A 16,949-nucleotide genomic window follows, 5' to 3' on the forward strand; every position below is an offset into this window, starting at 1 on the left:
GTTCCGTGCAATCTAGGCTTCACTGTAGGGCGTTGGTCCACCAGGTCGAATAGATAGGGCCTTAGAAAACAACTCCAGACGCATAAAATACAATATAAATACAACAGTTTTTCCACGGTATAAAACGAATAATTGCAACCAGTATGAAAGTTATGGTCATTTCTACGTTCCGGGCAACCTAGGCTTCACCCTAGGGCGTTGCTCCACCAGATCGAATAGTTAGGGCCCAGGAAGTCAACGCCAGGAGCATAAAATACAATATAAACACCACAGTTTTTCCATCGTATAACGGGAATAATTGCAACCAGTATGAAAGTTATGGTCATTTCTACGTTGCGGGCATCCTAGGCTTCACTCTAGGGCGTTGCTCCACCACATCGAATAGCTACGGCCTTAGGAGTCAACGCCAGAGGCATAAAATACAAATTAAATACAACAGTTTTTCCATCGTATAACAGGAATAATTGCAACCAGTGTGAGAGTGATGGTCATTTCTACATTCCGGGAAACCTAGGCTTCTCTCTTGGGCGTTGCTCCACCAGATCGAATACATAGTGCCATAGAAGTCAACGCCAGAAGCATAAAGTACATTAAAAATCCAACAGTTTGTCCATCGTATAACAGGAGTAATTGCCACCAGTGTGAAGGTGATGGTCATTTCTGCATTCCGGGCAACCTAGGCTTCACTCTAGGGCGTTGCTCCTCCAGATAGAATAGTTAGGGCCCAGGAAGTCAACGCCAGAAGCATAAAATAAAATATAAATACAACAGTTTTTCCCTTGTATAACAGAAATAATTGCAACCAGTGTGAGAGTGATGGTCATTTCTACATTCCCGGAAACCTAGGCTTCACTCTAGGGCGTTGCTCCACCAGATCGAATACATAGTGCCATAGAAGTCAACGCCAGAAGCATAAAGTACATTAAAAATCCAACAGTTTGTCCATCGTATAACAGGAGTAATTGCCACCAGTGTGAAAGTGATGGTCATTTCTGCATTCCGGGCAACCTAGGCTTCACTCTAGGTCGTTGCTCCACCACATCGGATAGCTGCGGCCTTAGAAGTCAACGCCAGAAGCATAAAATACAATATAAATACAACAGTTTTTCAATCGTATAACAGGAATAATTACAACCAGTGTGAAAGTAATGGGCACTTCTACGTTCCGTGCAATCTAGGCTTCACTGTAGGGCGTTGGTCCACCAGGTCGAATAGATAGGGCCTTAGAAAACAACTCCAGACGCATAAAATACAATATAAATACAACAGTTTTTCCACGGTATAAAACGAATAATTGCAACCAGTATGAAAGTTATGGTCATTTCTACGTTCCGGGCAACCTAGGCTTCACCCTAGGGCGTTGCTCCACCAGATCGAATAGTTAGGGCCCAGGAAGTCAACGCCAGAAGCATAAAATACAATATAAATGCAACAGTTTTTCCCTTGCATAACAGGAATAATTGCAACCAGTGTGAAAGGTATGGTCATTTCTACGTTCCGGGCAACATAGGCTTCACTCTAGGGCGTTGCTCCACCACATCGGATAGCTGCTGCCTTAGAAGACAACGCCAGGAGCATAAAATACAATATAAACACCACAGTTTTTCCATCGTATAACGGGAATAATTGCAACCAGTATGAAAGTTATGGTCATTTCTACGTTGCGGGCATCCTAGGCTTCACACTAGGGCGTTGCTCCACCACATCGAATAGCTACGGCCTTAGGAGTCAACGCCAGAGGCATAAAATACAAAATAAATACAACAGTTATTCCATCGTATAACAGGAATAATTACAACCAGTGTGAAAGTATTGGGCATTTCTACGTTCCGTGCAATCTAGGCTTCACTCTAGGGCGTTGGTCCACCCGGCCGAATAGTTAGGGCCTAACAAGTCAACGCCAGAAGCATAAAATACAATATAAATACAACAGCTTTACCATCGTATAAGAGGAATAATTGCAACCAGAGTGAAAGATATGGTCATTTCTACGATACGGGCAACCTAGGCTGCAGCCTAGGGCGTTGTTCAACCACATCGAATAGCTACGGCCTTAGAAGTCAACGCCATAACTATAAAAAACAATATAAATACAACAGTTTTTCCACTGTATAAAATGAATAATTGCAAACAGTGTGGAGGTAATGGTCATTTCTACCTTCCGGGCAACCTAGGCTTCACTCTAGGGCGTTTCTCCACCACGTCGAATAGCTACTGCCTTAGAAGTCAACGTCTGAAGCATAAAATATAATATAAATACAACAGTTTTTCCATCGTATAAAACGCATAATTGCAACCAGTATGAATGTTATGGTCATTCCTACGTTCCGGGCAACCTAGGCTTCACTCTAGGTCGTTGGTTCACCAGATCCAATGGCTAGGGCCTAAGAAGTCAACGCCAGGAGCACCAAATACAAAATAAGTACAACAGCTTTTCCATCGTATAAAACGAATAATCGCAACAAGTATGAGAGCTATGGTCATTTCTACGTTCCGTGCAACCTAGGCTTCACTCTAGGGCGTTGCTCCACCAGATCGAATAGTTAGGGCCTAAGAAGTCAACGCCAGAAGCATAAAATACAATACAAATACAACAGCTTTTCCATCGTATAACAGGAATAATTGCAACCATTGTGAAAGGTATGGTCATTTCTACTTTCCGGGCTATCTAGGCTTCACTCTAGGGCGTTTGTCCACCACATCGATTAGCTGCGGCCTTAGAAGTCAACGCCAGAAGCATAAAACACAATATAGATAAAACAGTTTTTTAATCGTATAACAGGAATAATTGCAAACAGTGTGAAAGACATGGTCATTTCTACGTTGCGGGCATCCTAGGCTTCAGTCTAGGGCATGGTTCCCCCAGATCGAATAGTTAGGGCCTAAGAAGCCTACGCCAGAAGCATAAAATACAATATAAACACCACAGTTTTTCCATCGTATAACAAGAATAATTGCAACCATTGTGAAAGTGATGGTCATTTCTACATTCCGGGCAGCCTAGGCTTCACTCTAGGGCGTTGCTCCACCAGATCGTATAGTTAGGGCCTAAGAAGTCAACGCCAGAAGCATAAAATACAATATAAATACAACAGTTTTTCCCTTGTATAACAGGAATAATTGCAACCAGTGTGAAAGCTATGGTCATTTCTGCATTCCGGGCAACCTAGGCTTCACTCTAGGGCGCTGCTCCTCCAGATAGAATAGTTAGGGCCCAGGAAGTCAACGCCAGAAGAATAAAATACAAAATAAATACAACAGTTTTTCCATCGTATAACAAGAATAATTGCAACCATTGTGAAAGTGATGGTCATTACTACTTTCCGGTCAACCTAGGCTTCACTCTAGGGCGTTTCTCCACCACATCGAATAGCTACTGCCTTAGAAGTCAACGTCTGAAGCATAAAATATAATATAAATACAACAGTTTTTCCATCGTATAACACGAATAATTGCAACCAGTGCGAAAGACATGGTCATTTCTACGTTCCGGGCAACCTAGGCTTCACTCTAGGGCGTTGCTCCAACACATCGAATAGCTACGGCCTTAGGAGTCAACGCCAGAGGCATAAAATACAAAATAAATACAACAGCTTTTCCATCGTATAACAAGAATAATTGCAACCATTCTGAAAGTGATGGTCATTTCTACATTCCGGGCAACCTATGCTTCACTCTAGGGCGTTTCTCCACCACATCGAATAGCTTAAGCACTAGAAGTCAACGCCTGAAGCATAAAATATAATATAAATACAACAGTTTTTCCATCGTATAACAAGAATAATTGCAACCAGTGTGAAAGACATGGTCATTTCTACGTTCCGGGCAACCTAGGCTTCACTCTAGGGCGTTGCTCCAACACATCGAATAGCTACGGCCTTAGAAGTCAACGCCCGAAGCATAAAATACAATAAAAATACAACAGTTTTTCCATCGTATAACAGGAATAATAGCAACCAGAGTGAAGGTGATGGTCACTTCTAAGTTCCGGGCAACCTAGGCTTCACTCTAGAGCGTTGCACCACCAGATCGAATAGCTAGGGCCTTAGAAGTCAACGCCAGAAGCACAAAATAAAATAAAAATACAACAGTTATTCCACCGTATAACAGGAATAATTACAACCAGTGTGAAAGTAATGGGCATTTCTACGTTCCGTGCAACCTAGGCTTCACTCTAGGGCGTAGGTCCACCAGGACGAATAGTTAGGGCCTTAGAAAACAACTCCAGACGCATAAAATACAATATAAATACAACAGTTTTTCCACGGTATAAAACGAATAATTGCAACCAGCATGAAAGTTATGGTCATTTCTACGTTCCGGGCAACCTAGGCTTCACCCTAGGGCGTTGCTCCACCAGATCGAATAGCTAGGGACTTAGAAGTAAACTCGAGAAGCATAAAATACAATAAAAATACAACAGTTTTCCCATCGTATAAAAGGAATAATTGCAACCAGTGTGAAAGTAATGGTCGTTTCTACGTTCCCAGCAACCTAGGCTTCACTCTAGGGCGTTGTTCCTCCAGATCGAATAGCTAGGGCCTAAGAGGTCTACAGCAGAAGCATAAAATACAATATAAATACAACAGCTTTTCCATCGTATAAAACGAATAATTGCAATCCGTATGAAAATTATGGTCATTTCTACGTTCCGCGCAACCTAGGCTTCACCCTAGGTCGTTGCTCCACCAGATCCAATAGTTAGGACATAAGAACTCAACGCCAGAAGCATAAAATACAAAATATATACAACAGATTTTCCATCGTATAACAGGAATAATTGCAACCAGTGTGAAAGTGATGGTCATTTCTACGTTCCGGGCAACCTAGGCTTCAGTCTAGGGCGTTGAACCACCAGATCGAATAGCTAGGGCCTTAGAAGTCATCGCCAGAAGCATAAAGTAAAATATAAATACAACAGTTATTCCATCGTATAACAGGAATAATTACAACCAGTGTGAAAGTAATGCGCATTTCTACGTTCCGTGCAACCTAGGCTTCACTCTAGGGCGTTGCTCCACCAGATCCAATAGTTAGGACCTAAGACGTCAACGCCAGAAGCATAAAATACAAAATTGATACAACCGTTTTTCCATCATATAACAGGAATAATTGCAACTAGTGTGAAAGTGATGGTCATTTCTACGTTCCTGGCAACTTAGGCTTCACACTAGGGCGTTGTTCCTCCAGATCGAATAGCTAGGGCCTAAGAAGTCTACAGCAGAAGCATAAAGTACAATGTAAATACAACAGTTTTTCCATCGTATAACTGGAATAATTGCAAACAGTATGAAAGTGATGGTCATTTCTACGTTCCGGGCAACCTAGGCTTCAGTCTAGGGCGTGGTACCCCCATATCGAATAGTTAGGTCCTAAGAAGTCAACGCTAGAAGCATAAAATACGATATATGTATAAGAGCTTTTCCATCGTATCAAACGAATAAGTGCAACCAGTGTGAAAGCAATGGCCATTTCTACGTTCCGGGCATCCTAGACTTAACTCTAGGGCATTGCTCTACCAGATCGAATAACCACGGTCTTAGAAGTCAACGCCCGAAGCATAAAATACAATAAAAATACAACAGTTTTTCCATCGTATAACAGGAATAACAGCAACCAGAGTGAAGGTGATGGTCACTTCTAATTTCCGGGCAACCTAGGCTTCACTCTAGAGCGTTGCACCACCAGATCGAATAGCTAGGGCCTCAGAAGTCAACGCCAGAAGCACAAAATAAAATAAAAATACAACAGTTATTCCATCGTATAACAGGAATAATTACAACCAGTGAGAAAGTAATGGGCATTTCTACGTTCCGTGCAATCTAGGCTTCACTCTAGGGCGTTGGTCCACCAGGTCGAATAGATAGGGCCTTAGAAAACCACTCCAGACGCATAAAATACAATATAAATACAACAGTTTTTCCACGGTATAAAACGAATAATTGCAACCAGTATGAAAGTTATGGTCATTTCTACGTTCCGGGCAAACTAGGCTTCACCCTAGGGCGTTGCTCCACCAGATCGAATAGTTAGGGCCCTGGAAGTCCACGCCAGAAGCATAAAATACAATATAAATGCAACAGTTTTTCCCTTGTATAACAGGAATAATTGCAAACAGTGTGAAAGACATGGTCATTTCTACGTTCCGGGCAACCTAGGCTTCACTCTAGGGCGTTGCTCCACCACATCGAATAGCTACGGCCTTAGCAGTCAACGCCAGAGGCATAAAATACAAAATAAATACAACAGTTTTGCCATCGTATAACAAGAACAATTGCAACCAGTGTGAAAGTGATGGTCATTTCTACATTCCGGGCAACCTAGGCTTCACTCCAGGGCCATGCTCCACCAGATCGAATAGTTAGGGCCTAAGAAGCCTACGCCAGAAGCATGAAATACAATATAAACATCACAGTTTTTCCATCGTGTAACAAGAATAATTGCAACCATTGTGAAAGTGATGGTCATTTCTACATTCCGGGCAGCCTAGGCTTCACTCTAGGGCGTTGCTCCACCAGACCGTATAGTTAGGGCCTAAGAAGTCAACGCCAGAAGCATAAAATACAATATAAATACAGCAGTTTTTCCCTTGTATAACAGGAATAATTCCAACCAGTGTGAAAGCTATGGTCATTTCTGCATTCCGGGCAACCTAGGCTTCACTCTAGGGCGCTGCTCCTCCAGATAGAATAGTTAGGTCCCAGGAAGTCAACGCCAGAAGAATAAAATACAAAATAAATACAACAGTTTTTCCATCGTATAACAAGAATAATTGCAACCATTGTGAAAGTGATGGTCATTACTACTTTCCGGTCAACATAGGCTTCACTCTAGGGCGTTTCTCCACCACATCGAATAGCTACTGCCTTAGAAGTCAACGTCTGAAGCATAAAATATAATATAAATACAACAGTTTTTCCATCGTATAACACGAATAATTGCAACCAGTGTGAAAGACATGGTCATTTCTACGTTCCGTGCAATCTAGGCTTCACTCTAGGGCGTTGGTCCACCAGGTCGAATAGATAGGGCCTTAGAAAACCACTCCAGACGCATAAAATACAATATAAATACAACAGTTTTTCCACGGTATAAAACGAATAATTGCAACCAGTATGAAAGTTATGGTCATTTCTACGTTCCGGGCAAACTAGGCTTCACCCTAGGGCGTTGCTCCACCAGATCGAATAGTTAGGGCCCTGGAAGTCCACGCCAGAAGCATAAAATACAATATAAATGCAACAGTTTTTCCCTTGTATAACAGGAATAATTGCAAACAGTGTGAAAGACATGGTCATTTCTACGTTCCGGGCAACCTAGGCTTCACTCTAGGGCGTTGCTCCACCACATCGAATAGCTACGGCCTTAGCAGTCAACGCCAGAGGCATAAAATACAAAATAAATACAACAGTTTTGCCATCGTATAACAAGAACAATTGCAACCAGTGTGAAAGTGATGGTCATTTCTACATTCCGGGCAACCTAGGCTTCACTCCAGGGCCATGCTCCACCAGATCGAATAGTTAGGGCCTAAGAAGCCTACGCCAGAAGCATGAAATACAATATAAACATCACAGTTTTTCCATCGTGTAACAAGAATAATTGCAACCATTGTGAAAGTGATGGTCATTTCTACATTCCGGGCAGCCTAGGCTTCACTCTAGGGCGTTGCTCCACCAGACCGTATAGTTAGGGCCTAAGAAGTCAACGCCAGAAGCATAAAATACAATATAAATACAGCAGTTTTTCCCTTGTATAACAGGAATAATTCCAACCAGTGTGAAAGCTATGGTCATTTCTGCATTCCGGGCAACCTAGGCTTCACTCTAGGGCGCTGCTCCTCCAGATAGAATAGTTAGGTCCCAGGAAGTCAACGCCAGAAGAATAAAATACAAAATAAATACAACAGTTTTTCCATCGTATAACAAGAATAATTGCAACCATTGTGAAAGTGATGGTCATTACTACTTTCCGGTCAACATAGGCTTCACTCTAGGGCGTTTCTCCACCACATCGAATAGCTACTGCCTTAGAAGTCAACGTCTGAAGCATAAAATATAATATAAATACAACAGTTTTTCCATCGTATAACACGAATAATTGCAACCAGTGTGAAAGACATGGTCATTTCTACGTTCCGGGCAACCTAGGCTTCACTCTAGGGCGTTGCTCCAACACATCGAATAGCTACGGCCTAAGAAGTCTACAGCAGAAGCATAAAGTACAATGTAAATACAACAGTTTTTCCATCGTATAACAGGAATAATTGCAACCAGTATGAAAGTGATGGTCATTTCTACGTTCCGGGCAACCTAGGCTTCAGTCTAGGGCGTGGTACCCCCATATCGAATAGTTAGGTCCTAAGAAGTCAACGCTAGAAGCATAAAATACGATATATGTATAAGAGCTTTTCCATCGTATCAAACGAATAAGTGCAACCAGTGTGAAAGCAATGGCCATTTCTACGTTCCGGGCATCCTAGACTTAACTCTAGGGCATTGCTCTACCAGATCGAATAACTACGGTCTTAGAAGTCAACGCCCGAAGCATAAAATACAATAAAAATACAACAGTTTTTCCATCGTATAACAGGAATAACAGCAACCAGAGTGAAGGTGATGGTCACTTCTAATTTCCGGGCAACCTAGGCTTCACTCTAGAGCGTTGCACCACCAGATCGAATAGCTAGGGCCTCAGAAGTCAACGCCAGAAGCACAAAATAAAATAAAAATACAACAGTTATTCCATCGTATAACAGGAATAATTACAACCAGTGTGAAAGTAATGGGCATTTCTACGTTCCGTGCAATCTAGGCTTCACTCTAGGGCGTTGGTCCACCAGGTCGAATAGATAGGGCCTTAGAAAACAACTCCAGACGCATAAAATACAATATAAACACCACAGTTTTTCCATCGTATAACGGGAATAATTGCAACCAGAGTGAAGGTGATGGTCATTTCTAAGTTCCGGGCAACCTAGGCTTCACTCTAGAGCGTTGCTCCACCAGATCGAATAGCTAGGACCTTAGAAGTCAACGCCAGAAGCACAAAATAAAATAAAAATACAAGAGTTATTCCATCGTATAACAGGAATAATTACAACCAGTGTGAAAGTTATGGGCATTTCTACGTTCCGTGCAACCTAGGCTTCACTCTAGGGCGCTGCTCCTCCAGATAGAATAGTTAGGGCCCAGGAAGTCAACGCCAGAAGAATAAAATACAAAATAAATACAACAGTTTTTCCATCGTATAACAAGAATAATTGCAACCATTGTGAAAGTGATGGTCATTACTACTTTCCGGTCAACCTGGGCTTCACTCTAGGGCGTTTCTCCACCACATCGAATAGCTACTGCCTTAGAAGTCAACGTCTGAAGCATAAAATATAATATAAATACAACAGTTTTTCCATCGTATAACAAGAATAATTGCAACCAGTGTGAAAGACATGGTGATTTCTACGTTCCGGGCAACCTAGGATTCACTCTAGGGCGTTGCTCCAACACATCGAATAGCTACGGCCTTAGAAGTGAACGCCCGAAGCATAAAATAAAATAAAGATACAACAGTTATTCCACCCTATAACAGGAATAATTACAACCAGTGTGAAAGTAATGGGCATTTCTCCGTTCCGTGCAACCTAGGCTTCACTCTAGGGCGTAGGTCCACCAGGACGAATAGTTAGGGCCTTAGAAAACAACTCCAGACGCATAAAATACAATATAAATACAACAGTTTTTCCACGGTATAAAACGAATAATTGCAACCAGCATGAAAGTTATGGTCATTTCTACGTTCCGGGCAACCTAGGCTTCACCCTAGGGCGTTGCTCCACCAGATCGAATAGCTAGGGACTTAGAAGTCAACGCCAGAAGCATAAAATACAATAAAAATACAACAGTTTTCCCATCGTATAAATGGAATAATTGCAACCAGTGTGAAAGTAATGGTCATTTCTACGTTCCCCGCAATCTAGGCTTCACTCTAGGGCGTTGTTCCTCCAGATCGAATAGCTAGGGCCTAAGAAGTCTACAGCAGAAGCATAAAATACAATATAAATACAACAGCTTTTCCATCGTATAAAACGAATAATTGCAATCCGTATGAAAATTATGGTCATTTCTACGTTCCGCGCAACCTAGGCTTCACCCTAGGTCGTTGCTCCACCAGATCCAATAGTTAGGACATAAGAAGTCAACGCCAGAAGCATAAAATACAAAATAGATACAACAGATTTTCCATCATATAACAGGAATAATTGCAACCAGTGTGAAAGTGATGGTCATTTCTACGTTCCGGGCAACCTAGGCTTCAGTCTAGGGCGTTGCACCACCAGATCGAATAGCTAGGGCCTTAGAAGTCATCGCCAGAAGCATAAAGTAAAATATAAATACAACAGTTATTCCATCGTATAACAGGAATAATTACAACCAGTGTGAAAGTAATGCGCATTTCTACGTTCCGTGCAACCTAGGCTTCACTCTAGGGCGTTGCTCCACCAGATCCAATAGTTAGGACCTAAGAAGTCATCGCCAGAAGCATAAAATACAAAATAGATACAACAGTTTTTCCATCATATAACAGGAATAATTGCAACTAGTGTGAAAGTGATGGTCATTTCTACGTTCCTGGCAACTTAGGCTTCACACTAGGGCGTTGTTCCTCCAGATCGAATAGCTAGGGCCTAAGAAGTCTACAGCAGAAGCATAAAGTACAATGTAAATACAACAGTTTTTCCATCGTATAACAGGAATAATTGCAACCACTGTGAGAGTGATGGTCATTTCTACATTCCGGGAAACCTAGGCTTCACTCTTGGGCGTTGCTCCACCAGATCGAATACATAGTGCCATAGAAGTCAACGCCAGAAGCATAAAGTACATTAAAAATCCAACAGTTTGTCCATTGTATAACAGGAGTAATTGCCACCAGTGTGAAGGTGATAGTCATTTCTGCATTCCGGGCAACCTAGGCTTCACTCTAGGGCGTTGCTCCTCCAGATAGAATAGTTAGGGCCCAGGAAGTCAACGCCAGAAGCATAAAATAAAATATAAATACAACAGTTTTTCCCTTGTATAACAGAAATAATTGCAACCAGTGTGAGAGTGATGGTCATTTCTACGTTCCCAGCAACCTAGGCTTCACTCTAGGGCGTTGTTCCTCCAGATCGAATAGCTAGGGCCTAAGAAGTCTACAGCAGAAGCATAAAATACAATATAAATACAACAGTTTTTCCATCGTATAACAGGAATAATTGCAACCAGAGTGAAGGTGTTGGTCATTTCTAAGTTCCGGGCAACCTAGGCTTCACTCTAGAGCGTTGCTCCGCCAGATCGAATAGCTAGGGCCTTAGAAGTCAACGCCAGAAGCACAAAATAAAATAAAAATACAACAGTTATTCCATCGTATAACAGGAATAATTACAACCAGTGTGAAAGTAATGGGCATTTCTACGTTCCGTGCAATCTAGGCTTCACTCTAGGGCGTTGGTCCACCCGGCCGAATAGTTAGGGCCTTAGAAAACAACTCCAGACTAATAAAATACAATATAAATACAACAGTTTTTCCACGGTATAAAACGAATAATTGCAACCAGTATGAAAGTTATGGTCATTTCTACGTTACGGGCAACCTAGGCTTCACCCTAGGGCGTTGCTCCACCAAATCGAACAGTTAGGGCCTAAGAAGTCAACGCCAGAAGCATAAAATACAAAATAAATACAACAGTTTTTCCATCGTATAACAAGAATAATTGTAACCAGTGTGAGAGTGATGGTCATTTCTACATTCCGGGAAACCTAGGCTTCACTCTAGGGCGTTGCTCCACCAGATCGAATACATAGTGCCATAGAAGTCAACGCCAGAAGCATAAAGTACATTAAAAATCCAACAGTTTGTCCATCGTATAACAGGAGTAATTGCCACCAGTGTGAAAGTGATGGTCATTTGTGCATTCCGGGCAACCTAGGCTTCACTCTAGGGCGTTGCTCCACCACATCGGATAGCTGCGGCCTTAGAAGTCAACGCCAGAAGCATAAAATACAATGTAAATACAACAGTTTTTCAATCGTATAACAGGAATAATTGCAAACAGTGTGAAAGATATGGTCATTTCTACGTTCCGGGCAACCTAGGCTTCACCCTGGGGCGTTGCTCCACCAGATCCAATAGTTAGGACATAAGAAGTCAACGCCAGAAGCATAAAATACAAAATAGATACAACAGATTTTCCAGCATATAACAGGAATAATTGCAACCAGTGTGAAAGTGATGGTCATTTCTACGTTCCCAGCAACCTAGGCTTCACTCTTGGGCGTTGCTCCACCAGATCGAATACATAGTGCCATAGAAGTCAACGCCAGAAGCATAAAGTACATTAAAAATCCAACAGTTTGTCCATCGTATAACAGGAGTAATTGCCACCAGTGTGAAGGTGATGGTCATTTCTGCATTCCGGGCAACCTAGGCTTCACTCTAGGGCGTTGCTCCTCCAGATAGAATAGTTAGGGCCCAGGAAGTCAACGCCAGAAGCATAAAATAAAATATAAATACAACTGTTTTTCCCTTGTATAACAGGAATAATTGCAACCAGTGTGAAAGGTATGGTCATTTCTACGTTCCGGGCAACCTAGGCTTCACTCTAGGGCGTTGCTCCACCACATCGGATAGCCGCGGCCTTAGTAGTCAACGCCAGAAGCATAAAATACAATATAAATACAACAGTTTTTCAATCGTGTAACAGGAATAATTGCAAACAGTGTGGAAGATATGGTCATTTCTACGTTGCGGGCATCCTAGGCTTCACTCTAGGGCATTGCTCCACCACATCGAATAGCTACGGCCTTAGAAATCAACGCCCGAAGCATAAAATACAATAAAAATACAACAGTTTTTCCATCGTATAACAGGAATAACAGCAACCAGAGTGAAGGTGATGGTCACTTCTAAGTTCCGGGCAACCTAGGCTTCACTCTAGAGCGTTGCACCACCAGATCGAATAGCTAGGGACTTAGAAGTCAACGCCAGAAGCATAAAATACAATAAACATACAACAGTTTTTCCATCGTATAAAAGGAATAATTGCAACCAGTGTGAAAGTAACGGTCATTTCTACGTTCACAGCAACCTAGGCTTCACTCTAGGGCGTTGTTCCTCCAGATCGAATAGCTAGCGCCTAAGAAGTCTATAGCAGAAGCATAAAATACAATATAAATACAACAGTTTTTCCATCGTATAACAGGAATAATTGCAACCAGAGTGAAGGTGTTGGTCATTTCTAAGTTCCGGGCAACCTAGGCTTCACTCTAGAGCGTTGCTCCGCCAGATCGAATAGCTAGGGCCTTAGAAGTCAACGCCAGAAGCACAAAATAAAATAAAAATACAACAGTCATTCCATCGTATAACAGGAATAATTACAACCAGTGTGAAAGTAATGGGCATTTCTACGTTCCGTGCAATCTAGGCTTCACTCTAGGGCGTTGGCCACCCGGCCGAATAGTTAGGGCCTTAGAAAACAACTCCAGACACATACAATACAATATAAATACAACAGTTTTTCCATCGTATAACACGAATAATTGCAACCAGTGTGAAAGACATGGTCATTTCTACGTTCCGGGCAACCTAGGCTTCACTCTAGGGCGTTGCTCCAACACATCGAATAGCTACGGCCTTAGGGATCAACGCCAGAGGCATAAAATACAAAATAAATACAACAGCTTTTCCAGCGAATAACAAGAATAATTGCAACCATTGTGAAAGTGATGGTCATTTCTACATTCCGGGCAACCTAGGCTTCACTCTAGGGCGTTTCTCCACCACATCGAATAGCTACAGCACTAGAAGTCAACGCCTGAAGCATAAAATATAACATAAATACAACAGTTTTGCCTTCGTATAACAAGAACAATTGCAACCAGTGTGAAAGTGATGGTCATTTCTACATTCCGGGCAACCTAGGCTTCACTCTAGAGCGTTGCTCCGCCAGATCGAATAGCTAGGGCCTTAGAAGTCAACGCCAGAAACACAAAATAAAATAAAAATACAACAGTTATTCCATCGTATAACAGGAATAATTACAACCAGTGTGAAAGTAATGGGCACTTCTACGTTCCGTGCAATCTAGGCTTCACTGTAGGGCGTTGGTCCACCAGGTCGAATAGATAGGGCCTTAGAAAACAACGCCAGACGCATAAAATACAATATAAATACAACAGTTTTTCCACGGTATAAAACGAATAATTGCAACCAGTATGAAAGTTATGGTCATTTCTACGTTCCGGGCAACCTAGGCTTCACCCTAGGGCGTTGCTCCACCAGATCGAATAGTTAGGGCCCAGGAAGTCAACGCCAGGAGCATAAAATACAATATAAATGCAACAGTTTTTCCCTTGCATAACAGGAATAATTGCAACCAGTGTGAAAGGTATGGTCATTTCTACGTTCCGGGCAACATAGGCTTCACTCTAGGGCGTTGCTCCACCACATCGGATAGCTGCTGCCTTAGAAGTCAACGCCAGAAGCATAAAACACAATATAGATAAAACAGTTTTTTAATCGTATAACAGGTATAATTGCAAACAGTGTGAAAGACATGGTCATTTCTACGTTGCGGGCATCCTAGTCTTCACTCTAGGGCATTGCTCCACCACATCGAATAGCTACGGCCTTAGAAGACAAAGCCGTAACTATAAAAAACAATATAAATACAACAGTTTTTCCATTGTATAAAATGAATAATTGCAAACAGTGTGGAGGTAATGGTCATTTCTACATTCCGGGCAACCTAGGCTTCACTCTAGGGCGTTTCTCCACCACATCGAATAGCTACGGCCTTAGAAGTCAACGTCTGAAGCATACAATATAATATAAATACAACAGTTTTTCCATCGTATAACAGGAACAATTGCAACCAGTGTGAAAGACATGGTCATTTCTACGTTCCGGGCAACCTAGGCTTCACTCTAGGGCGTTGCTCCACCACATCGAATAGCTACGGCCTTAGCAGTCAACGCCAGAGGCATAAAATACAAAATAAATACAACAGTTTTGCCATCGTATAACAAGAACAATTGCAACCAGTGTGACAGTGATGGTCATTTCTACATTCCGGGCAACCTAGGCTTCACTCCAGGGCCATGCTCCACCAGATCGAATAGTTAGGGCCTAAGAAGTCAACGCCAGAAGCATAAAATACAATATAAATGCAACAGTATTTCCCTTGTATAACAGGAATAAATGCAACCAGTGTGAAAGGTATGGTCACTTCAACGTTCCGGGCAGCCTAGCCTTCACTCTAGGGCGTTGCTCCACCACATCGAATAGTTAGGGCCTTAGAAGTCAATGCCAGAAACATAAAATGCCATAAAAATACAACAGTTGTTCCACTGTATAATACGAATAATTGCAAACAGTATGAAAGCTATGGTCATTTATACGTCCCGGGCAAACTAGGCTTCACTCTAGGGCGTTGCTCAACCACATCGAATAGCTACGGCCCTAGAAGACAACGCCATAACAATAAAATACAATATAAATATAACAGTCTTTCCATCGTATAAAACGAATAATTGCAACCAGTATGAAAGTTATGGTCATTTCTACGTTCCGGGCAACCTAGGCTTCACCCTAGGGCGTTGCTCCACCAAATCGAATAGTTAGGGCCTAAGAAGTCAACGCCAGAAGCATAAAATACAATATAAATACAACAGTTTTTCAATCGTATAACAGGAATAATTGCAAACAGTGTGAAAGCTATGGTCATTTCTGCATTCCGGGCAACCTAGGCTTCACTCTAGGGCGCTGCTCCTCCAGATAGAATAGTTAGGGCCCAGGAAGTCAACGCCAGAAGAATAAAATACAAAATAAATACAACAGTTTTTCCATCGTATAACAAGAATAATTGCAACCCTTGTGAAAGTGATGGTCATTACTACTTTCCGGTCAACCTGGGCTTCACTCTAGGGCGTTTCTCCACCACATCGAATAGCTACTGCCTTAGAAGTCAACGTCTGAAGCATAAAATATAATATAAATACAACAGTTTTTCCATCGTATAACAAGAATAATTGCAACCAGTGTGAAAGACATGGTGATTTCTACGTTCCGGGCAACCTAGGATTCACTCTAGGGCGTTGCTCCAACACATCGAATAGCTACGGCCTTAGAAGTCAACGCCCGAAGCATAAAATACAATAAAAATACAACAGTTTTTCCATCGTATAACAGGAATAATAGCAACCAGAGTGAAGGTGATGGTCACTTCTAAGTTCCGGGCAACCTAGGCTTCACTCTAGAGCGTTGCACCACCAGATCGAATAGCTAGGGCCTTAGAAGTCAACGCCAGAAGCACAAAATAAAATAAAGATACAACAGTTATTCCACCCTATAACAGGAATAATTACAACCAGTGTGAAAGTAATGGGCATTTCTCCGTTCCGTGCAACCTAGGCTTCACTCTAGGGCGTAGGTCCACCAGGACGAATAGTTAGGGCCTTAGAAAACAACTCCAGACGCATAAAATACAATATAAATACAACAGTTTTTCCACGGTATAAAACGAATAATTGCAACCAGCATGAAAGTTATGGTCATTTCTACGTTCCGGGCAACCTAGGCTTCACCCTAGGGCGTTGCTCCACCAGATCGAATAGCTAGGGACTTAGAAGTCAAAGCCAGAAGCATAAAATACAATAAAAATACAACAGTTTTCCCATCGTATAAATGGAATAATTGCAACCAGTGTGAAAGTAATGCTCATTTCTACGTTCCCCGCAACCTAGGCTTCACTCTAGGGCGTTGTTCCTCCAGATCGAATAGCTAGGGCCTAAGAAGTCTACAGCAGAAGCATAAAATACAATATAAATACAACAGCTTTTCCATCGTATAAAACGAATAATTGCAACCAGTGTGAGAGTGATGGTCATTTCTACATTCCGGGAAACCTAGGC

The sequence above is a fragment of the Calliopsis andreniformis genome, unplaced genomic scaffold (genome assembly GCF_051401765.1).
Source record: "Calliopsis andreniformis isolate RMS-2024a unplaced genomic scaffold, iyCalAndr_principal scaffold0001, whole genome shotgun sequence".
Lineage (NCBI taxonomy): Eukaryota > Metazoa > Arthropoda > Insecta > Hymenoptera > Andrenidae > Calliopsis > Calliopsis andreniformis.